At 43.1% G+C, this 24,855-nt stretch overlaps 1 protein-coding gene across 4 annotated transcripts in view; it reads left to right on the top strand.

Moving 5' to 3' along the window:
• RBMS3 (RNA binding motif single stranded interacting protein 3) overlaps positions 1–24,855 on the top strand; it is a gene marked incomplete at its 3' end in the record, with an annotated part of 741,806 nt that overhangs the window by 69,415 nt on the left and 647,536 nt on the right. The window lies entirely within an intron of this gene.

Genomic DNA, 24,855 nt, shown 5'->3' on the forward strand with positions numbered 1-24,855 from the left:
TGGGGCTTCCATTCCCATCTTCTGCATGCATCGGCAGAGTACATATAAGCGCACCCTTTCCATTGCATTTTGGTTGACATTTTCAGTCACTTCCAGGTTCAGCACTATGCATGCATGCGCAGTCATGCGTCTTTTGGACGTGCATTAGTTGGTCGTTTTCTGTAGTTATTTGGGTTTGGGGTTTTTATGTTCACACTTTGACTTTATGATTTGGGTTTAGATCTAGGGATTGCTGTATATTTATTTTATTTTATTTATTTGTTTTATTGTTACTGTTTAGATTTTTTCTGTTCATTGACTGAAAAGAATGTGTGTGTGTGTTTTTTAAAATAAATTCCCTGGGAGGAAATTCTAGGCAGCAAGTAGAGGAAAGGAAAATTATTGTAATAAGAAAGTAAGAGCCCTTGGGGCAGCAGAGGCTGGCAGAATTGACTTGGTGTAATGATTGTTATTTGCATCCGATTTTACCTCTTGAGAAGGGATCTGTCAATTTCAGTTCTCCCAGTTTCTCACGCTTCCAAAATTAATTTCAGTTCTGTAGTGTGGAGCTTAAAAAACCAAGACTTGCAGAGCTCTTAAAAGATCTTCTTTGGCAACTATTGCTTACACAATACTGAAGCTACTGTACATTGTGAAGTATGTTATTGTGTGTTGGACGTGGGCGGGGGGAGACACATCAAAAGCAACAGATGCTATGCTTCTAAACTATCTGAACTCTCAGATGTTCTTTCGTCTTTTGATCTGCATTGTGCCACATCTGCTGTCAGCTTGCTCACGAAGCAGGGAAATTACCATTGATTCAAGCGAGCTTTATTTTACTTCTGTCCCAGTACTTATTGCCTTTGCCTATTGCACTTTCACGAATTCTAATCTAAATCCCCTACAAAACTAATAGCCCTAGGAAAGGAGAATGTAATGGCAGACTTTGTACCGCATTACAAAGCCATCTGCTGCCGGGCCAGGAATAGGAAATCATGAATAATAATTTCAGGTGATTCAGGACACAGCCATGAAACTTGGCCACTTGCTTGGCTGGTATCAATAATCTTGACAGATATCACAGCCAGCCATCTTCCTTTATAGCTTGGAAGTATTGGTCTCACCCTCCGAAGAATTGATGCTTTTGAATTATGGTGCTGGAGGAGACTCTTGAGAGTCCCATGGACTGCAAGAAGACCAAACCTATCCATTATTAAGGAAATCAGCCCTGAGTGGAAGGACAGATCCTGAAGCTGAGACTCCAATACTTTGGCCACCTCATAAGAAGAGAAGACTCCCTGGAAAAGACCTTGATGTTGGGAAAGATGGAGGGCACAAGGAGAAGGGGACGACAGAGGACAAGATGGTTGGACAGTGTTCTTGAAGCTACCAGCATGAGTCTGACCAAACTGTGGGAGGCAGGGGAAGACAGGAGTGCCTGGCGTGCTCTGGTCCATGGGGTCATGAAGAGTCAGACACGACTAAACAACAACAACAACATTGGTGTCATCATCACTATATTGTTAGTGTTAGTTGTCACACTCCTATCACATTTCCATGCTGCTCAGAATATCCTACATTGTTGTCATCCCGCACACTACTTTATCCCCAGAAACTGTGAGGTTGGTTAGGCTGAGAGATGGTGACTGGCCAAGGTCAGACAGTGAGCTTTATAGTGAACAGAGATGTCAAGTCACCACCTTCTGGTCTCAAGCAAAACACATCTAATCTGATACATTGCAGTGGTTCATCGTATTATAATTTGAGTGCAATTAAACAGAGCAGAAGAGAAACTTGGTTGGGTGAGATCCCAACCAAATTAGTCCCTTTCTAGTGCCACTGAAATTAGTGAGGCTTGGATAAGTTGCGACTAACTTGCCCCATAGGTTTCACTGGGAGTAAATCATGACTTAATTTTGGTCTAGATCCACATTTTTCCCTTGAACACAAATGCAAAGAATGGGAACCATGAACAGTCCTTTTTGATAGGCATTCTATAACAACAACAACAAATTATTACTCTGGGCGGCTTCCAACAAAGACCAGACCAGATGGGAAAAGCCCTGCAAGGCACGGTTGAGGACTCACAGCCAAGATAGTCTCAGGTGTCTTCAGCAGCCTTGTAGCTGGAGTCAGTCAGGGCCCCACCCTCCCAAGCCAGGTGTTGCAAGGCCAGCAAGGCAAGGAGCAGGTCTGTGAATGGCAGGGAGGAGGGATCAAGGCTCCCGAACACAGAGCAAGGAAGATGAATTGAAACTGGACCATAAGGTCATATTCTAGAATTATATGAAGGTGATGGCAGCACAACCTAGGAAAAAAACTGTTTTGCCGACAAAGGTAAGCCATGTTTCATTATACCACCACGTACAATTGTAACTGCAGCTGTAAATACAGCCAGCATAGTGTGGTGACCATGAGACGCATCTCACTTAAATGGGGGAATCTCCGCCTACTTCATTATTAATGTTTTCAGGGGCAGAAATGAGGCAGGGGTGTGTTACAGATAGAGGTGCAATTGCATGAATGGCTTAGGTGATTAACAGGAGCCCAGTCCATAGTAACCTTTTGGTTATTGTAATCTGCATGCCCTATCCGAGCCCTTTGCTGATTACCACAATGTAATTTCATTTGCTTTTATTAATTACAGCTTTCTTCTTTCACTGTCAGATTAATCTGGAAATATTTCCATTGTGCGAGCTCTTTAACCTCCCTCCCTCATATCCATAGCAGATAATCAGTGCAATTTGATTAAAATGAGATTCTGGCTTTTTGATTCATGCTTCCTTTCAAAGACACTGGAGGAGGGAGAAAAATCCAGTCCTGTTCTGAACTGCCTAAAATACTAATTAGGGTATCATGCCAAAGAGAGCCTCTTGGTATGACTAGCATTAGCATATTTGCTCCCCTCTTGTATTTGTTCTCAACATTCATGTTAAGCAATGTATTGTGTGCATTTGCCCGATGTGCTGTTTCTCAAAGCAAAATTTGAGGAAGAGATTGAGAGAGAGGAGGGAGAGAGCGCTCATCTAATTAGTGGAAACTCTTGTTGCTAAGAAATCCCATACGTTGTAATACAAAGGCGTTTGCCTTAGCGGGATGTGAAGGATCCAAACTAAACAATTCCAGTGAATAAACAGCCAGCATTTTTATATAGTTTGAGGCTTTCAAAAGCAATTGGCCAAGTAACTCATGACAATGAGATCATATAGTGATGGATTAAGAGCTGGTTAGAGGAATTTGAGTGTAGTGACAGACAAGCACTGCATGGCTTTTAGTTCTGCCCAAGGACTTTTTATCTTTATTATTATTATTATTATTATTATTATTATTATTATGCTTAAAAACAGAAGAACAAATTTGCAGATGGCAATTATTTTAGTTCAACATGGCTACTCTCTGGGAAGCTGCAGCAGGAAAATAGCAAGAGGAAACGAGCAGTTAAAAACCAAGGTGAAAATTGGGAGTTGACTTTTGTACTGTTTTATTGTTGTTAGCCGCCCTGAGCCCGGCTTCGGCTGGGGAGGGTGGGATATAAATAAAATTTATTATTATTATTTATTATTGATAAAATGCAAGGTAATAAAACAGTGAATTCAAACAACTCAGGGTCCCTCACCCCCAAAAAAGGTTTTCTTTGATAGAGAGAGATATTAAGTTTTATTTTCTATGCAAGAATGACTACGGCACAAGAAACCTGGAAATTTTGTTGAGGTACTGTAGTTAAGTGGTAGACAACATTCTTCTTTGCAGAAGGTCCCACATTCAATCTCTAACATCTCAGGTAGCAAGTGATATGAATGACCTCTGCAGGAGACCCTGGTGAGTGGTTTCCAGCCAGAATCGATAATTCTGGGCCAGCTGAATAAATAGTCCAACCTGGTCTAAAGTGACTTTTTTCAGCTTCTTTATGGTACTAAAGGACCATAAGAAGCTGCTTCATCCTGAGTCAGATCCTTGGTCCATCTAGCTCAGTGTTTCCCAACTTTGGGTCTCCAGCTGTTTTTGGACTACAACTCTCATAATCCCTAGCTAGCAAGACCAGCGGCAAGGGATGATGGGAACTGTAGCCCGAAAACAGCTGGAGACCCAAAGTTGGGAGACTCTGATCTAGCTGAATATTGGCAACACTGGCTGAAGTTGTTCGCCAGGATTTCAGATATTTTTTTTCTCCCAGACCTATCTGGACATGCAGGGGACTGAACCATGGGCCTTCTGCACACAGAGGAGGTGCTCTGCCACTGAGCTTGTTGTTGTTGTTGTTTAGTTGTTTAGTCGTGTCTGACTCTTCGGGACCAGAGCATGCCAGGCACTCCTGTCTTCCACTGCCTCCCGCAGTTTGGTCAAACTGATGCTGGTAGCTTCAAGAACACTATCCAACCATCTCATCCTCTGACGTCCCCTTCTCCTTGTGCCCTCCATCTTTCCCAACATCAGGGTCTTTTCCAGGGAGTCTTCTCTTCTCATGAGGTGGCCAAAGTACTGGAGCCTCAGCTTCAGGATCTGTCCTTCCAGTGAGCACTCAGGGTTGATTTCCTTCAGAATGGATAGGTTTGAACTTCTTCCAGTCCATGGGATTCTCAAGAGGCTCTTCCAGCACCATTATTCAAAAGCATCAATTCTTCAGTGATCAGCCTTCTTTATGGTCCAGTTTTCACTTCCATACATCACTACTGGGAAAACCATAGCTTTAACTATACGGACCTTTGTTGGCAAGGTGATGTCTCTGCTGTTTAAGATGCTGTCTAGGTTTGTCATCACCTTTCTACCAAGAAGCAGGCGTCTTTTAATTTCGTGACTGCTGTCACCATCTGCAGTGATCATGGAGCCCAAGAAAGTAAAATCTCTCACTGCCTCCATTTCTTCCCCTTCTATTTGCCAGGAGGTGATGGGACCAGTGGCCATGATCTTCGCTTTTTTGATGTTGAGCTTCAGACCATATTTTGCGCTCTCCTCTTTCACCCTCATTAAAAGGTTCTTTAATTCCTTCTCACTTTCTGTCATCAATGTTGTGTCATCTGCATATTTGAGGTTGTTGATATTTCTTCCGGCAATCTTAATTCCGGCTAGGGATTCATCCAGCCCCAATTTATGAAACAATACCTGCCCAGACCACTGTTCCCACTTTTGACACCGGCAGAATCCTTGTCGAACCTGCCTGCAGCAGTGTGATATGTGCAGAGCCAAGAAGCAAAATAAGCCAGATGTGAGCCTCCTGTAAATTAAGCATTTCTGTTTCCCGCTTGAGACCACTGGGTGGGAGGTCAAAAGTGGTGGCTTTTCATATGCCAGATCCAGCAGCAATGTAACTCACACCTCTGTTTTGGATGAGTTACAAGTGGAGAAGAGGAGCTCAAGCTGCGACGCTTTGGCCAGGATCCAGATTTCAGATGTGGCCTACTGGACGGTCTAAAAATATGAAGTTAATCAGACCTCTTTGCCTGTTTCTTTTAAACAGGTAACTTGCAAATCAAAGGCATGATATATAACCCTGTGGTTTTCAACATGAATGTGTGCAAAATGAGGGATAGCCTACGTTGACATCTAACAAGATGTGTACATAAAACGAAGGCGATGCAATGAGAGGCTGGCTGGCCAAACACAGTGAAACTGCACATGGCCAGATCACAGACAACTCTTGACTCACAAGACTGCTGCCATTTGGATGAGATACAAATGACGTAAGCTCTGTGGAATAAGACTTTGGTTTGACGGGAACAGGAAAATTGATGATAGTACTTGGAAAAAGCTATAAGAGCATAGTAAATATAAGATGGTTCTGTGTGTTGAGATGTTCCCCTCTTAAATACCATCCAGCTGCATCTCTTAATATAGTACCTAGCTTCCGGAGTGAACTAGATTTATATCTAACACTTGTCAGCCATCTTTATCTCTTAAGCCAGTATTTTATCTGTGCTTTTATTCCACCTGACAACATTGCTAGCGTGCCTTCTGAAGTTCTGATTTGCACACCAGACGGAAGGATATATGGCGTTGTGCTAACTGAATGATACATATGTAACACGACAAGGTTCATCATCGTTGTTAATAATCACACTGTGATATCAAACTGTATAACGCCCTTCTTTGAGTGAGCTTAGTTGGCAACGTGCATAGTTGTGGGCTATCACACATGATCCTCATGGCAACCCTGTTAGCTAAGAAATGGTGAATGGTCCAAGGTCACCCAGGGAGTGAACTTTATGGCTGAGCAAGGATTTGAATTTGTTATTGTTGTTATCATCTCCTGAGGCACCTTCTTTGGGTGCCTCCACCAAATAAGGTGAGGCAGATGGCCATTATGGAGAGAGCCTTTTCAGTAGTGGCACCCCAATTGAAGAATACCTAGCAGAACCAGGGTACCTAGCACACTGCCTCCCATGCAATAGGATACATTTATCTTTGCATTCCTCAGAGACTCTGACATCTTGAAACCTTGAGCAAACAGGCCTTTTCAACTGTAAACACCCTTCTAAAAGAGATTCTAGAATCTCTTTTCGGTTGGATATTTTAAATGTCTGTTAAAAAAAACCTTATTTTCTTTTTTTACTCAGGAATTTTCCAATTTCTGGAAAGGTTATCTTGTTCAGCTGCTGACTGTGTTGTTTTCAAGGGATACATTTTATAATGTCTTTGTTGTTTTCTGACTTGTTTTGGTAACAATTTGTGATACTTGTAAACCACTAAGAGATTTTTTTATTGGGAAAAATGCTAAGCAGTACAGTATATCAATTATCTAAACAAAGAAATAGTAAAATCTTATCCCCCAAGGAGTTTTTCAGCAAAAAACACACACATGCTGGTGCTTTTTAGATGCTTGCACTGCTGTCCTCTGCTATTGGCTTTCTCTGATTTTATTCTGTGGTGGTTCAAATTAGTTTCAGAATTTATGTTATATTTCATTGTTATGCAATTTATGGTGCTTTTTTTACCACATTGGTGCAATACACACACACCTATAGTCTTAACTTGTAATAATTGATCAGGAAAGAGATCTTAGGGTTCTGGTGGATAGTTCTGTTAAAATGTTGATCCAGTGTGCTGAAGCTGTTAAAAAGGTGAACTTTGTATAAGGGATCATTACGAAAAGGATTGAAACTAAAACTCCAAATATTGTAATGCCGTTATGCGAATCTATCATGTTTTCACATCTGGAATACTGCTTGTGTTTTTGGTCATCTCACCTCGAAAACAATGTCACAGGCTGATGGAAAAGGTTCAGACAAGGACAGCCAAAATGGTCCTGGGGCTGGAAAAGCTCCTCTATGGAAAGAAAAGGGTTACAAGCTTTGCAACTTTTTAGTTTAGGGAAAAAATGGTGAGTAAGCAGGGGCATGAGAGCAGTGTATACAATTATGCATGGTATTAAGAAAGTGGATAGGAGAGGGTTTTCCCCTCCCTCACGTAATACTAGAAGTCACCCAGTGGGGCTGAATATTGAAAGATTCAGGACAGTCAAAAGGATAGCAAATAATAATAATAATAATAATAATAATAATAATAATAATAATTTATTTGTATCCCGCCCTCCCCGGTCAAAGTCAGGCTCAGAGCGGCTAACAACAAGTAAAAATAGCACAGTGTACATAAAATCACACAGTCAATGAATTAAAATACATTCTAAAATCAATTCAGAATCAGATTAATGGCAACCAGTGGGTTAGAATTCTATGAGGATTACAGAAGGAGAGAGGGGGTAAGACTGTGTCTTGGCCAAAGGCCTGGCGGAACATGGCTAAACAATGGCATTCACTACCCGAAGATGTAGTAATGGACATCAACTTGGATGTCTTTAAAAGTGCTTTAGACATGTCCAGCTTGTGGACTTCACTTAACATATCTGGTTGGTCACTGTGAGAATTGGGTGCTGGACTAGATGGGCCTTTGGTCTGGTCCAAAAGGACTTGTGCTATGCTCTTAAGTTCTTTGATGCCACTAAAGGCTGAGATAGGGGAGATCCATAGTCCCCTAACACTCTCTCCTATTCAGGGATGCAACGATGTTGTCCCTCGAGTGGGCATAGTGAATGTCCCTTCCAGGAGGAGGGGCATCATGAGCCAGCAAAACCTTGAAAAAGGATAAGGAAGAAGCACAGGAACTACACCCCACCCTCACTTCTACCTTGCTTGGGTGAGCTCATCAGGACACTGAAAAAGTGATGTGATGTGTCGTGATTCAGTTCTACCACCCCTTTGAACTGTGGCAAAAGATATGCATACAATTAACACATCTGTTTGTTGTTGTTTTAGTAGTTGGTATTTAAACTGCAGCTGTGAGGTAGTGGTAGGCATTCAGGTAGAGTGGTCAACCCTTTCTCTCAATGGCATGAGCTCAACAACAAAAAAATTGCCCCCAGTGATAATCAATACTATGAGGGGCTGTTGGTTGTTGTTGTTGGAACAGTGTCATGGGGAAAGGATATAATGTTGGTTAAAGGAAAAAATAAAATAAGATAGGTGTAAAAGGGAAGAATTTCTGGATGCCATATCCATGTTTGGGGCACGTACTCTTTGGTGAGAGAACCCCAGCAGAGAATTAAAATCACAAAATATGCAGCAAAATAGAGCACATAAATATAGGCTGTTAGACTTTTAAAATATGCCCTTGTGAGTTCCAGAACTTCCCTCTTTCGCCAGCATAGAAGATCAAACATTTATTAAGTTAAAATTTCGTTGACTTACAAACTCTTCAAAGGTCTGGTTCATGTGCTTTTCCTTACAGCATTCAACTAAAGTCGTACAGACAGCAAAATGTTACATTGGTAGATGTTTCTAAATTATTGGTATAGGAAGCATGGCTTGTGAGAGCCATGTGCTCCAGCTTTGTCTCTTCATGTGCTGAGCTTCTCAGGTAGACTGAATACAACATATGCTTGATTACCCTTTCCACCTAAGGTAAGCCAAAGTCACCTCACTAAGCTGGCAGGACAGCTTACTCTATGGTATTAACCCCTTTATGCATTCATTAGACTTCAGCATGTTGGCTGGTTATCCCTCATATAATACCCTGATGGTCCTGTCATGACCATGCCCTGCTCAAGTTTAAAATCAACAAACATATTAAATATAATATTGCATTTAACAGGTTATTGTGTCGCGATGTAACAAAACCAAGTGTGCCTGTTGTGTGTGTGAAGGGGGACTGTAGCCAGTATGTGATACAGGAGCAGTGGAAATCAGGGTGTAAAAATAATACGCTTGAAAGCAATAGAACTTGATACAGAGCAGTCAAACGATTGAGCTGCAGTAACCTTGAAAGAGCAGGAGAAAACTGCAAATGCAACAATGCCCAGGGAATTACAGGCATTGAGAATTCAGGAAGACTCTGGGCTTTGCACTTAGGTCTTAAGGTATGGCTGAATGTTTAACCTTGTCTCTGGGGCCTCTCTGGGCCGGCAGCCAAGGCTGGACAGGACGATATGCTCTGGATGAGATCTCCTGCCAGAATTTCCCCAACACACTTTACAGATTCTCTGACGTGACAAAAAAGCATTGCACTGTGCTGTGTTTTCACTCCAGCTGGAAACTTGAACTTCAGCATGGGAACCTGGCTGCTGTGCACGGAATCAGATCATTATTCCATCTAGTACTGAGTATTGTCTGAACTGAGGGTGGGAAACCTTCTCCCTCCTCAAGGGCGTAATGTGTTTGGGTCTGCATGCCAATGGCATCTATGGCCAGAGTCAAAATTTGATGTGGCCTCTCTCTCATGTGTGTGCACAAACATGATCTCACTGCAGTTTGCATTGGGGCTGAAGTCCCATTCACTCCAGTGAGAAGTGCCCTCCCTCCATGCAAATAGCAGGGACTGAGAGACCAATCCAGATGGGAGCCCTGCAATGTGTGTGGTTTTATATTATGGTTGGCATCCATCTGTCTTGAGAGACAATGGGGTGGGGGGGGGGTGAAGTCAAACTGCTATGTTAGCAGCACTGAAGTGACCTTCCTTGGGCGCAAGCCTGGGCAGTGTCTTGGGCAGCCCAGACAACAAGACTCCCCTTGGCTCACTGGTTTGGTCCAAAGGAAAGCAGAGCAATACGTTTGGCACGAGCTTGGCTGCAGGAGTTGCCGGAAGGAGGTGTACAAGGCACCATCCAACTGTCCTAGGGACTCCACTCCAGATTTGTATAGGGTTTACTGTTTTACCTTTTCTTCTCCTGAATATGTCCTGCAAGGCAGCAGCAGAGTGTCAGGAGTGCGTGCAGGAGCCAGGCCCTGTGACCGGTAGGGCTTCGCAGGACTGGGGCCTTCCTAAGTTTGTTCTGGAGAGGCAAGGCACGGCCGCACAGGGGAGGCCGCTTGGTAACTCACAGCACCTGGTGGCAAGAGCCGGGAAGGGATAGAAGGTCAGCATTTGCCTTCAGCTCTTTGACACAGCAACTTGTTTCCCACCTTGCTGCGTTTGGCTTCTTGCTTCCTGATCCTCGGACCTCGGCTTCTTGACTCCTTGCTTCTCAACCCTCGGACCCTTGACTTTGTGACTCCCTGCTTCCTGACCCTCGGACCCCTGGCTTCTGGACTCTAGTTCCTGCTCCCACCCTGCCATCTTGCCCCCGGTCCTGACGTCCTCAACCGGGACTTCAACTGCCCGCAGACCAGACCGTGACACAGAGGTTTTCCTTCTCCTAGATGGGCTACCTTCCCATGTTGATGAGGCCCATCTGCCCTTCACTCCCGTCTGCAGCTTTTCTGCTCAGTCCTCCGGAGCCTACCTTTGGTTGTTATGTATCTATCTATCTAGCTATAGATTTCTGTGGAGACAAACACACACATACACACACATGCATGCCCCTGCTATAGTCTCCTTACTTGCAATTTGCATTTAAAAAGAAGGATCCTTGGGAAGTCTAAACTGGATTGGGACTGCACTGGGGACCGAAAGGTCTGACCTGCCTGTGCATGTTTATGCAGACCGAATGAAACGCTTCATCCCTTTTGATGGCACTGAGAGGGTAACAAAAGAAGGGTTTAATGGAAACTACCAGTGCGGTGTAGTGGTTAAGAGCGGTAGACTTGTAATCTGGTGAACCAGGTTCGCGTCTCCGCTCCTCCACATGCAGCTGCTGGGTGACCTTGGGCCAGTCACACTTCTTTGAATTCTCTCAGCCTCACTCACCTCACAGAGTGTTTGTTGTGGGGGAGGAAGGGAAAGGAGATTGTTAGCCGCTTGAGACTCCTTAAAGGTAAAGGTAAAGGGACCCCTGACCATTAGGTTCAGTCGTGGCCGACTCTGGGGTTGCGGTGCTCATCTCGCTTTGCTGGCCAAGGGAGCCGGTATGCAGCTTCCGGGTCATGTGGCCAGCATGACTAAGCTGCTTCTGGCGAACCAGAGCAATGCACAGAAACGCCGTTTACCTTCCTGCCGGAGTGGGGTAAATAAAGATATTTACCGTATCTACTTGCACTTTTACGTGCTTTCGAACTGCTAGGTTGGCAGGAGCAGGGACCGAGCAATGGGAGCTCACCCCGTCGCAAGGATTCGAACCGCCGACCTTCTGATCGGCAAGCCCTAGGCTCCCGCATTGAGACTCCTTAGGGTAGTGATAAAGCAGGATATCAAATCCAAACTCTTCTTCTTCTTAAGACTTTCTGCTTTCAAATTCTTCTTTCAGGTTTAGTGTTCCCAAGGTGCCCTTGGCACAATGCCGACATTGGTCTACCCCACCTCCCAGTACACAGGTTCAGGGCAAGATCCAGCTCTGCTTTCAGTGGCCACCACATGTTTACTCTGCCCACTGTTGAAAAGACACCAGGGCTCCATCAGGGAGGGCAGTTGGACCAGTGAGGACTCATTCCAAAAACCTAGGGCCCTTGGCCAGTGTCCAACCTGGCTGACTGCTAGCACTGGGCCTGAATGTTCCTGTGAGAGGGAAAACAACAGGAGGCTGGAAAAGCTCCTTTGCCTGAGGTCCAATTCCTATGTTACCTGAACAGTGGGGTGGGGGTGGGGCACTGGGATGCTGCTGCTTCCATCATGAAGGAAGCCATCATGTTGATAGGCCACCAGTTGACATGGTACCTTCCTGAGCCAGCATGTCTTCTAGTTATGGTCTGCAGGCAAACTTGGCAGAATCCCTTTAAAATACAGGCTTTCGTTTGCAAGAAAAAAAATATTAGGAGGAAATAGTTCATTAAAAGGGGAGGCAAATTCAAGCACTTTAGGTCAGTTTGATTGGGAGTTATGCGGCACCCAAACAAAAGTGCTTGTAAAGATGAATTGAGAACTTTAAATGCTATCTTTAAATCAGAGTATTCTGGGCAATCAAAGGTTTCCTTATCACTCCCCAAAATGACCTGCTTGGAGAAAATTGAAGTGCTCTGATGGTTCGGATAGCTCTACAATTCATACCCCCAGAGTAGTGATCACCTTTACATTTAAGCACTTAATTTAAGAGCTTCAGTAATTTTAAATTGCTGTGTGCCACTCAGAGTGACAGACGGTGACTTGAGTGCTTCAGTAGTTTCAAAACACTTCAGCGCACACTTGAAATGTATTTTTCTACAGAGATTTATGGAAAACTGGTTCAGATTTTGTGATTAACACTGAAAAGTGAGAAATTGAACCATAACACACTTGTCAAAATACAAGGGAGCTCATCTAGGGGGCTGCCTCAGTTCCTTCGGATCGGAGAGCAATTTTCATGTTATGACTGGGGTTGCCAAGTATTTCCCCGCAAGGCTCCTGTGCCTTCAGCAGTTCCAGCGCAAGCAGAACCCCAGCATGTGACTCTTTTCTCCCTAAGGGGTTTGCATATCAGAAAAAAACTGTCTGCTGTTATAGCAATTATTATAAGGTTTGGCTTTTAAAAGGCGAGTTCTTCTTCCTTTCGAAACAAGATACCTGAATAGCATATTACAGAAATTACTATTTGAATGTCTGGGGTGTTCTCCTCATTTTCTTTAAATTTGTATCTGGTACCTCCTTGGTCTTGGAAACAAGGAGTTTCTCCTCCTCATCTCCCCCTCGCAGCCTCCCACGAGTCTCCAAATCTGCTTCAGAAGATTGTAGGGTCCTCTGGAGTAGACTGGAGGGAGAGGAAAAACTGGAAGTCCCATTGCTCAAGCAGATTATCATTCTGCAAGCAGGTGGAATCATTGTGGAAATTACTTGCTGTGTTTTAATTTTGTGCAAGTGAAAATCGGAATAGGGATGGTCTGATGTTGTTCAGGTTCCAGGAGGATGCACCCAAAACAAAACTGTTTGCACCTCATTTGCCTTATGCTGACAGTGCTCCCAATTACAATGAGATTAACTGTACTCATCATTTTCTAAATTAGCATATAAGTTCGCATATTCAAATCTGCGTCCTCGTTTTTATGGCTTTGGGGCCAATGCAGAAGTAGCCACCCTATAGTCTACTGTAGCAAAGGCTGTTGCTGATGCAACAGATGTCAAAGAGATAACAACTACCTGACATCTAGAAGACATCTGAAGGGAAGTTTTTAATGTGTGACATTTTAATGTATTTTTAATCTTTGTTGGAAGCTGCCCAGAGTGGCTGGACAGGCCCAGCCAGATGGGCATGGTACAGATAATAAATTATTATTATTGTGCTCATGACCCTTTTTTGTTTTAGAGAGAGGGGCATCCTATGACAGCAGCATGACAAGCTACTTAGGCTGTCATGCGTCCGGATTTTCCCAGACATTACCAGGATTTCAAAGGCAGAATTGATGTCCAGGTGGGATTTCTGAAATACGGTGCTTTGTCCTGGATCTTAGGCAAGTCAGTTGAAAAATTGTGAGGGTTCCGCCCCCCCCCCCCTTTCATCTTTTATGTAAAAAAAAATAGTTCAACAACTTTGGGGTCTTCCTAAAGAAAGGTCAGCAGTTTTTGTGGTGTCCTGGGTTTTACTTTTTGAAATATATGGCAATCCTCCTCCTTCATTCTCCCACACAAGCCCAGAGGGAGAGAGTGCTAATGGTGGTAAAATTCACCACTGCACTGCTTGGCAGGATGCACCCCAAAGTAGAAATTCCCTCTCATAATATTCTGTCAGTGCTAATAGTCCACAACTTGGGGCTAATCTGGTACTTATTTTTTAATTACATTTATATACCACATTTATCTTCCAGGGATCTGAAGGTGGTGTATATGGTTCTTCTCTTCCCCATTTTATCCTCACAACGACCCTGTTAAGGCTAAGAGATGGCGACTGTCCCAAGGCTGAGTGGGGATTTGAACCCTGGTCTCCCAGGGTCATAGTCCAGCACTCTAACCATTATGCCGCACTGTCTTAACCTTCCATGGTGCACAGATTTCTGTACAGGTAGAAGAGACTTTGCTAGTAGAGAGGTTACTTGTATGGAGCCTTCCCCAGCTTGGTGCCCTCCTGGTTTCTGGGACTACCATTCCTATCATTCGGTTTTTAAAAAAATATATAAATATTTTATTGGTTCTTACAAAAACAAATTCAAAATGATAAAGAGAAAAAACTTTTCCCACATCCATATATGAGATTCTCTGAATCTCGCAACTTCCCGCCGTCCCCTGCAAGAGTCCTTAAAACACTTTTTCTAAAACTACATATCATCACATTCTCCACAGTTTTCATCTCTCTGAATTACCCATATTTTTTATTTCTTTGCAAGTTATTTTTAAAGTCCAGCCAACATTTTTATTTGTTCACAATGGTCTCCTAAGTAAATCATAAATTTCCCCCATTCTTTTAAAAAGTCATGATCTTCTTGATTCCTGAGTCTCCCAGTCAGTTTTAACAAATGTTATTTAAAACATTTTTTTTTTCAGTTCATTGTATATCAGTTCCCAAAAAGACTTTGTTATCTTTCAGGACCACCACATATGATAAAAGGTACCCTCCTTTTCTTTACACTTCCAACAAATATTCAGCTTGTTCTCTACATTTTGGATAACTTAGTAGGAGTCAGATACTACCAGTACATCATTTTCATATAATTTTCTTTCATGCTGTGAATTTCAAATCTGTTCTCCATTGCCTCTCCCAATCTGCCATTTGTATGTTATGTCCTAAGTCCTTTGCCCAGTTTTCCATTCCCATCATTCCTGACCATTAGGCCATGTTGGCTGGGGTTGATAGGAGTTGCTGTCCAAAACATCTGGAAGGCATCCGGTTGGGGGAACGCTATTTTGCAGAGATCAGATTTTGCTCAGCAAGATGATGTGCCCTTCAAGCCTTCCGTGTTAATGCAAAAGATAACCTAGTAGTTATCTGGAGATCCGATTTCACGGTGACTGTAAAAAGCTACTGTGTTGTGGGGAAACTGGAAAGCGCTCATCCAACTTCTGTCGTCAGACACTGGCAAAGGGTGATGTTTAAGGACATGCTTAGCTTTTTCAAGCATGACAAGACACATGGCCCAAATCTTTCTGCTTGCTTACTTCTTGAGATAAAAACAAATTGAATGTTTTGTGTTCAGAACTAAGTTGAATCCTGTACTCTGCTGTGGTTCAGTTACTTCTACAGTATCCTAGGGAATTGATGGGGAGCAGAGGTCATTTCCTACATGTTCATCCTTTTTTTAAAGGTAGGATTCGTTTCCAAGGAGCTGCGTTGATATCTCCTTTTTAGTTGAACTGACCTGCTCCAAACTTTACTATCGCTGTGTGTTTTCATCATGCTTTTCTGGGCTGAGACTCCAGTTCTTCAAGGAATGTTAGCAACATTTTGTTATCAAACTTGCTGAAAATTGCAAAGAAGCCAATGTAATAAAAGCACGAACATTTAACTCCCTAGCTGGTGGTCAATCTAATTTATTATCCTGCCAATGATTTTAAAAAAGGAGGGAGGGATTTGAAAGTTAGATACTTACAGGCCTGGAATGGACACTTAGAGAATAATCTGCCATAAATGAGAAAGTTCTTCTTCCCAAATGCTGGCAGCTAATGTAACTCTGTATCCACAGATTTATTTTGCTTGTAATATATTAGCCTTTTCTAATACAATTTTGACAAGGAGATTCCCATCACTACCACTGTGGTGCAGTGGCAGAGCGCTGGACTAGGATTGAGGAGACCTGGGTTTGAATACTGATGCAGCCATGAAGCTCATGGGATCATAAACACTCAGCCTAACCAACCTCACATGATTGTTGCAGGGACAGTAGAGGGGGAAGACCACTTGTGATATAGTGGATAGAGTGTCAAACTTAAACTGAGTGGACCAGATGCACACCCATTCATGAAACTTGATGGCTGACCATAGGCTGGGAAATGGTGCTTGGCTCAACTTACTTGATATAATGTTGTTATAAGGGCAAATATGAGCAGCATTCAAAACTCCCATTGTTCTAGCCACATTCTGCAACTAGGAATTTCATTAGCACGAGCAGTTTCTGAGCTCTGGGCACCTAAGATTTCAGATTAAAACTGCAGAGTAGAAGGAAAGGAAGATCTTTTTCTGCATCCCCACTTCCAGCTACTCTCTGAAGACTGGAGGAGAGACCCTCTTAAGAATATTAAGGGGTGGGCAGCGGAAGGACTAGACCATGTGAAAAATGAACGTAATGTTTTAGCTGCAGTTTATTCATTTTCAGCTTTGTATTCTTGTTATTAAAAAAGGTGCTCCTAGACATTATGCTGTTGCGCCCATAACCTGGGTTTAAGGTGCCATTTAGCTCCCAGCTTTCGTATCTCAATTTCTAACACTGAAAATGAGGGGGGAGGCACATACATGCTCTCTTGAGATCTTTGGAGGAAGGGTGATAGAAAAACGTAATAAATAGACAAGTGTTGTTTTATTGTTACATGGTGCATTGGGAAAACTTTTGGGGAGAAGGATGGGGTGAACACATTCTTTGTCGGATGACAAACAAATAGCCAAATTAGTTTACTTTGCAAGGACTACTAAATGGGGAAGTATTTGTTCAGATTATAATGCAGTACTTTTTCTAATCATTTAAACTACTGCCCCTTTCATCTATTTTTGCTTGGTTAATGAAAACAGCGAGCTACAGGTAGGTAGGTAGTTTTCATAAAATGGCACATCTACCTGCTTGTATTATTTCAATGATGTGACTTCACTTTCGCACACTGCACACAATCACGAAATGACTGGCATTACCACACTCCTCCTAAATATCCCTGTTAGAAGGGGGGGAGAGAAAGGAGAAATTAAAAGCATATGCACACTGCAGAACACCATCAAGTTTAATTTGCAGTTTCCCCCCAGAATCTGTCATTGTGGAAAATCCATAACGCAATCATGTTAACGTCGTGGGAGCAGTTTCACAATTTAAGAGCGTGTGAGACCCTAAGAGTAACAATGTGGGCACCCCTCTGTTTCTCTGCAGGGAAAAATTACCATACTCAGGGATGCTGACTGGAAAAAGCTAAGATGTCAGTGTTCATCTTTGTTTTAGACTGCAAACTGAATACCTGAAGGAGATAAAAGGGCTATATTTTAATTGTTAGGAAATCAAACCAACTGCAGCAAATTTTTGGGAGCTTGTTCCCGAGAAACATAAATAAAGCATTGTCTTGATAGGTATATGAGAGCAGTAATGGGCTTCACTGGCAAATTACCAATATTTTGGAAGCTCATCATATATTTGCACGACTTAAAGATTGTTGTCTTATACTGTACTTGAAACTGGATCATATAGTGAAGAAAATGACTAGCCCATTCATAACTATGCTTTGCAATCTCTAACACCTTCCTTTACAAACCAAATCTTTACCACCCAAGAGTAATGGCTAACTGAGCACAATCTGATCTATATTGTTCACAGAGTTTTTTAACCTTGATTTAGTTTCTGTATGACTACTTAATATATACTGTTTGCTGCCCCTAAAACAAAAATTCAGAATAGGTGACTTGTTTAAAAGCCCAAGGTTAATGCCAGTGGAGGATTATAAATTCATGAAGGCAGGGAAAGACTTCAACAAAATCACTATGTCTTTAATTCTAAGTGTATGCTTGTAGCAGCTCTTCTCAGCACAGCATAAATACACTCCATTGCCATGCCATAAGACGTGGATGGGGAACCTCTTGCCAGTGTCATAGCGTGGATTGCCAGTGCCCAGGGCTGCCAGGTGGGTGGGAGGGAAACAGACAGAGTATGTATGCTCATTCAACTGTGTAATGGTGTCCAAGTCATCCAGGAGATTGTAGCCACAGAGATAAGAAAAGAAGAGTCGTTCCATTGTCTGGAGAGGTCACTTCCTGGTTTACATGAAGAAGCTGTTTTCAACAGAGCTCAGTGACGGAAGTGTGCAGCTTTATTGAAGCAGCACGGGGTGCTGAATTTTTTTGCTCCTAATAATTTTGTTCCTGGGGCAACCACCCCTGTGCCCCCTCCGCTGCTATGCCTCTAGATGATGCCAAACTACAACTTCCATCATGCTGGCTGAGGCTGATGGGAATTGAAGTCCAACCAAATCCAGAGGACCACAGGCTCCCCCATCTTGCCATAAGATGTGGCTGCAAAACATCTACTTAAATTCTCTTGCTGGTTCAGGTATGAGTGATAACAAGTAAACTCCCCTATGATGAAGTTAGGTTAAGTCAGAGCGCTACAACACAATCTCAAGAGGTGAAGTTGCCGGTAAGAGCAACTGCTTAGCATCAGTCTCCTACCAAGTTTACTTTGGCTAGTGCTATCTGGCAGGCAAACCACAGAGTCTAGGACTTGCCAATCAGAAGGTCGGCGGTTCGAATCCCTGTGACGGGGTGAGCTCCCGTTACTCAGTCCTTGCTCCTGCCAACCTAGCAGTTTGAAAGCACGTCAAAGTGCAAGTAGATAAAGAGGTAGGGAAGGTGGGAAGGTAAACGGCGTTTCCCTGCGCTGCTCTGGTTCGCCAGAAGCAGCTTAGTCATGCTGGCCACATGACTCGGAAGCTGTACGCCGGCTCCCTTGGCCAATAAAGCGAGATGAGCGCCGCCACCCCAGAGTCGGTCACAATTGGACTTAATGGTCAGGGGTCCCTTTACCTTTACCTATCTGGAGGGCAGGGCCAGCATCTTTGGGCATTTGCCGGGATCCCAGCAGATAGCTTGCTGGCACAGACTGCTTTCATTTTCTGCTATTGCCCCTGAGATAGCATTGCTCTAGGCAATACGATAACAAGTATAGGGGCAGCCACCTTGCTGCCCTCCATATGTTTTTGGACTACAGCTACAATCAGGCACAGCCAGCATGGACAGTGGTTGGGGATGATGGGAGTTCTAGTCCCAGCGACATCTGGAAGCCACCTCTGGTGTCGTGGATAGTGTTGGCTTGGGAGACCTGGGTTCAAATCCCTGCTCTACAATGATGCCAAATGGGTGACTCATTGTTATGCATTTCATTTATATCTCGCTATTCTTGCAGGCATCACCCATGGTTCTCCATTCCCTTTTATCCTCTCAACAGTCTATTAAGAGTAGGTAGGGATGGGTGGATCAGTTTATTTCCAACGTCTGCGCATTCATTATGTGTGCCACCCCATTTCTGCATGAATCTCTCAATCAATCAATCAATCAATCATAATAATAGTTTTATTATTTATACCCCGTCCATCTGTCTGGGTTTACCCAGCAACTCTAGGCAGCTCCCAACAGAACACTAAAAACAGAATAAAACTTCAAACATTAAAAACTTCCCTAAACAGGGCTGCCTTCTGTTTGTATTTAAATATGTATTTTAAACACAAACCTAAAATGCATTCTAATCATAAAATATTATTTCACTGCATATTTTATCTCAGTGTACACATTTCTAAATATATCTAAATTTAAAATATACCTTTTTTAAAAAACGAAAAGGAATTTTGTACTCTTTTCTCTTTTTTTGAGCTGCACATTTTATTACGAAATTTGGAGAAGTAAAAAAACCAAAGGATAGTTAACATTCCAATCTGCACAGTGGTTGGGGATGGGCCCGAGGGTTATTGTCAGGTGCTGGTGTGGTTGCTCAAGAGCAAACAGGCAAGACTCCAACTTGTCCTTTCCAGGCTTTATTATCTGTACAAACTATCTTACAGTGCAGAGCGTCACAAGTCCATGTCTGCTCAGTCGCAAGCAGAATCTGGGAGTGGGCGGTCCTTATACCTTCCCCAGCACAACAGGCGTGTGACCCCCATCCTTCTCCTCTTTCTGCGCGCAAACCTACTGCACAACGTGGGTGCTAGCAAAGGGGAACTTGCCTCCCCTCCCCTTTGCTCAGGCTCGGTGTTGAGGCTCTCCCTAGCATCTTCTGATCCCTGCGCCCCTTCCCCACTGGAGGCGGGGCTTCCCTCCTCGCCAGAGGAAGAACTGCTTTGCAAGATCTTCGGAGGCTCCCTGTAACACAACTGCCCTTCCACCTCTCGCCTCTGAGCTGATGGCAGTTCCCTGACAGTTATGTTCCAGACCCCTGCACACATTGGTGGAGAGCATGTAAGCCCGTTCTGCCCTGCCCCTTTTTTGTGGTGTCTTTAAGACGTTTGGGGGCTATTTCCGGGTTCGACGCCATGCACGTGTGTGCAATTGCATGTCATTCGGACACGCCTAAATACGTCGTTGCCTGTGATTCTGTATTAGAACTAATAGAAACTGATTTCCTAAATCTTCTCTAGAGGTATGTTAGGCTGAGAGAGAGTGGCTTGCCCAAGTTCATCCTGTTAGTTCCATGGCTGAACGAGGATTTATCCTGGACCATCCAGGTATTTGTCCAGCCCTCTAACCACTGCTACACCAGATTTGATATTGAGCCAGTCCCTATATCTGAGATTAACCTACCTCATAGGGTTTGGTTGTAAGAGTTTTTGCAAGCTGCCTCAAGGAACATGGGAGGGTGGTTTAGAAATATTTCAAGTAAAACAATGTATATAAGCTGGCCTGTGCACTTGAGCTCGAAAGGCAAACCAGATGGTGTGTGTATGTGCTACACAGAGGTAAATGGCTCAACTGAGCCAAAAAACCCCAACATTTTCTATCTTCCTGTCATTGGTTTTCTTTCATACTCGGTGTCCCTAGTCTATTTCCATTTGAGTGGCATTTTATCAGAGATAATCTAAAAGCATGGTTGTGAATGACATGCCTTCCTTTTGATTAATTGTTTCATTCATATATTATTGTTTTTTTGTACCGTTTGAGGCAGCCTAGATAGGGAGATAGCCCTGGGATGCTCACTATTGTGAATCTTAATCGGTAGGGAATTGACAAAAGTGACAGAGCTGAAAGAGATTTGTACTTATCAGCTAAGACTCCCACTCCAAAAAAATAATAATTTCTAAGCAGTGTCTGCAAAAACTTGTGCCTTATCACAGAGAAGTCACTGTAGTTAATTTTGGACCACAGAACCAATTAAGGCAGAAAATAAAACATTTAAAATATGTTTATTTCTCATTTGAACTTTTTTTTAAAAATGGAAGTCCTAATTTAGCAGATATATGATTTCCCTCAAAGTACATTTATCTTCGATTTATTTCCACCTCACGATTCCTAAACATCACAATTTTGATAAGTGAGGGGAAATCCCAGTATTGTGTTTGGCTATTTAATCTCGATTAGCTTCTCAGAGCTTTGTTTGTCTTTTTCTGTCTAGGATAAACCTTACCTTGTAGTAGTTTTGTCTCATACCTGGTGCCAGGGAATAGCAGGAAATAGGAAAGAGTGACCAAAACAAAGGACACTGAAATGCTGTGGGCAAAATATGGAAGGAAGGAGAAACACAATATGGCATGTCCAAAATGGCTGGAGGCTTCTCACTCGTTTTACAGCTTCTAACATATCAGACTCATATAACAACATGTGGAATATCATGGGGGAAAGACATCACTAAACATCACTAAAATATAATGTGCCAGTAACTGACATTAGGAAATTCGAGACTGGGGATAGGTTTGGTTCATGTAAGAATGCTATATTTTTATACAACTTGTATGAAAAGACTGGGCCTCCTTCTTCCTCCCATGTAAAACATGCTCGCTGACTGCAAGGGTGCTGATAGGGGGCTGCAGAAGGTAAATACCTGTCTTGCGCAGAATCTTCTGGACCATGGGTAGGCAAACTAGGACCCAGGGGCTGGATCCGGCCCAATCGCCTTCTAAATCCAGCCCGCGGACGGTCTGGGAATCAGCATGTTTTACATGAGTAGAATTTTATTTAAAATGCATCTCTAGGTTATTTGTGGGGCCTGCCTGGTGTTTTTACATGAGTAGAATGTGTGCTTTTATTTAAAATGCATCTCTGAGTTATTTGAGTGTTTGTTGTGGGGGAGGAAGAGAAAGGAGAATGTTAGCTGCTTTGAGACTCCTTTGGGTAGTGATAAAGCGGGAGATCAAATCCAAACTCTTCTTCTTCTTCCTGGGGTGGGCATAGTTTTCTTCCAGGTTTGGGTGCATGTCAGGGGATTTTGGAGGGGGCGGGGATTTCGGATCCATGCTCTGCTCCTGCACACCCTTAATCTGCCCATGGACACCCTTCTTTTGTGCCCCTTGAACCAGCATTTTGCATCTGGTCCCAACTAAAGTTCTAGCAAGCAAAGAAATGAACAAGCAGAATCAGGAAGTTTGTATCAGAGATATAAATGTGCAATCCATCAGTTTCTTATAGGCACTAATCCTCCACAGTACCCCACCCTGCCTTGCAAAAAGTGTTCCAATTACCATATTTTTTGCTCTATAAGACTCACTTTTCCCCTCCTAAAAAGTAAGGGGAAATGTGTGTGTGCCTTATGGGGTGAATGCAGGCTGCACAGCTATCCCAGAAGCCAGAAAAAGCAAGAGGGATCGCTGCTTTCACTGCGCAGCGATCCCTCTTGCTGTTCTGGATTCTGAGATTCAGATTTTTTTTTTCTTGTTTTCCTCCTCCAAAAACTAGGTAGGTCTTGTGGTCTGGTGTGTCTTATAGAGCGAAAAATACGGTATATTGGTGTAGGAAACACAAGCTGATTTGCATGCCTCTTACCTGGTGGTGTATACTGATCTGTTCTCATTTTAATGAATGGATTCGTGTCTGTACACTGTGCATGCAGCACACTACAGCAGTGAATGTTATACTGGATTGGAAGAACTGTAGACCTGAGTATAGTAGGGATTGGGAGATCTGTGTTTCCCCGTCCCCAGCATTGCTGGACTGCAACTCCCTTCATCTCTGACCATTGGCTATACTGGCTGGGACGAATAAGAGATGGAGTCCATCAAAATCTGGAGGGCTATGCACCTTTTAGTGGGACGCAGGTGGCACTGTGGGTTAAACCACAGAGCCTAGAACTTGCCGATCAGAAGGTCGGCAGTTCGAATCCCCGCAACGGGGTGAGCTCCCGTTGTTCAGTCCCTGCTCCTGCCAACCTAGCAGTTCGAAAGCACGTCAAAGTGCAAGTAGATAAATAGGTACCGCTCCAGCGGAAAGGTAAATAGCGTTTCCGTGCGCTGCTCTGGTTCGCCAGAAGCGGCTTAGCCATGCCGGCCACATGACCCGGAAGCTGTATGCCGGCTCCCTCGGCCAATAAAGCGAGATGAGCGCCGCAACCCCAGAGTCGGCCACGACTGAACCTAATGTTCAGGGGTCCCTTTACCTTTACCTTTTATGCACCTTGTACAATCCTGGAGTACACGGGGGGGGGGAGACACGGGGGGTGGACTTACAGAAATCAACAACCCACAATTGACTAAAAAATACTTTTCAGATGAAGGCATGGTGTATATTTGCAAAAGAAAATTGCAGTGCTTATTCCACCCTGATCACTAAAAAAGGTCCAGACCATTCAAACAACATGTCCCTAGTGTCCATTCTATTCTGTTTTAATTAAAATTTCTTTTCTATCATCTGAAGTTGAAATGAGAAGTTATAGTCAGCTTGTTAAGATATTTTTGTCATTGAAATATGTGAATTATATACTAGACGTCGCAGCATCAGATTTACTTCATAGAGAAGCCTGTATTTAGCTTGACTTCTACCCCTGGTTCTGTTGCGATAAATAGATGTTGGCAATGCATGATAGATGTAAAGTGAATAATAATTTAATTGTCATTTTAGGTTTTTTTAGAAACAGCTGTAAAATCCCAGAATGACAATTTTGCTTCAAATAAATGAGGCTGATCATAGTTGTTACAAATTCAAATATGATAAGAGCCAATTACTGAAAATTCACGTGATTGTTCAGAGCACTTAGATATATGACAGTTTAAGTAAACACTAGAGACTGAAACAACTCCATTAATTGCAGCTCTGCATTTCAGCACATGGTTAGCTGTCCCACTAATATTCACGTAGAGTATTTAGAAGGGAAGTAACTTAACCAGGCATCCTTTAATAAAGGTATGAGGAATCTGTGTCGCTTCAGCTATGGGGACTCCAGCTCTCATTGACCCCAGCCAGCATGGAATTATGGGAATTGCAATCAAAGAACAACTGAGGGTCAACACAGTTCCTACTCCTGACTTTAATGCATCACTTATGCTTAATAATGCTTAACATTTGATTTCTACACACACACACACACACACACACACACACACTTATATCCTGCTTTCTCCCAGTGCAGGACCCATGGCAGCTCACAACATAAATTAAAAAGAGATACAGTTAAAAAAACCACACCGATTGCTTTTTAATAAACATTTTTAAAAAGCAATTAAATAAGTCATCGTACTAAATAAGCAGCAATGAATCAGTCACTGTCTCTGTTGTCTTTTTGGCAGCTACTCTTTCAGCAAGCCTTTTAAAGTTGAGGTTTGTATTCTAATTGTTTTCAGTATGTTTTTATTTATTTTTTTGGCTTGTTGTTTATGCCCTGGACCCCTTTGGGAGGACAGTTTGGATAACAAGCAAGCAAGCAAGCAAGCAAACAAAATGGTGTTCAAAGCACTTCACATTCATTATTGTCCTGCCATCCTTACAACAATCCCACAATAAAAGTCAGTATTATTATTGCCCTTATTGCAGATGAGGCCTGAGGTTCAGAGACAGTGGCTGGTCTGAGACCACCTAGGGAG

Source organism: Podarcis gaigeae (assembly GCF_964106915.1).
Source record: "Podarcis gaigeae genome assembly, chromosome: 12".
In the NCBI taxonomy this organism is placed as follows: Eukaryota; Metazoa; Chordata; class Lepidosauria; order Squamata; family Lacertidae; genus Podarcis; species Podarcis gaigeae.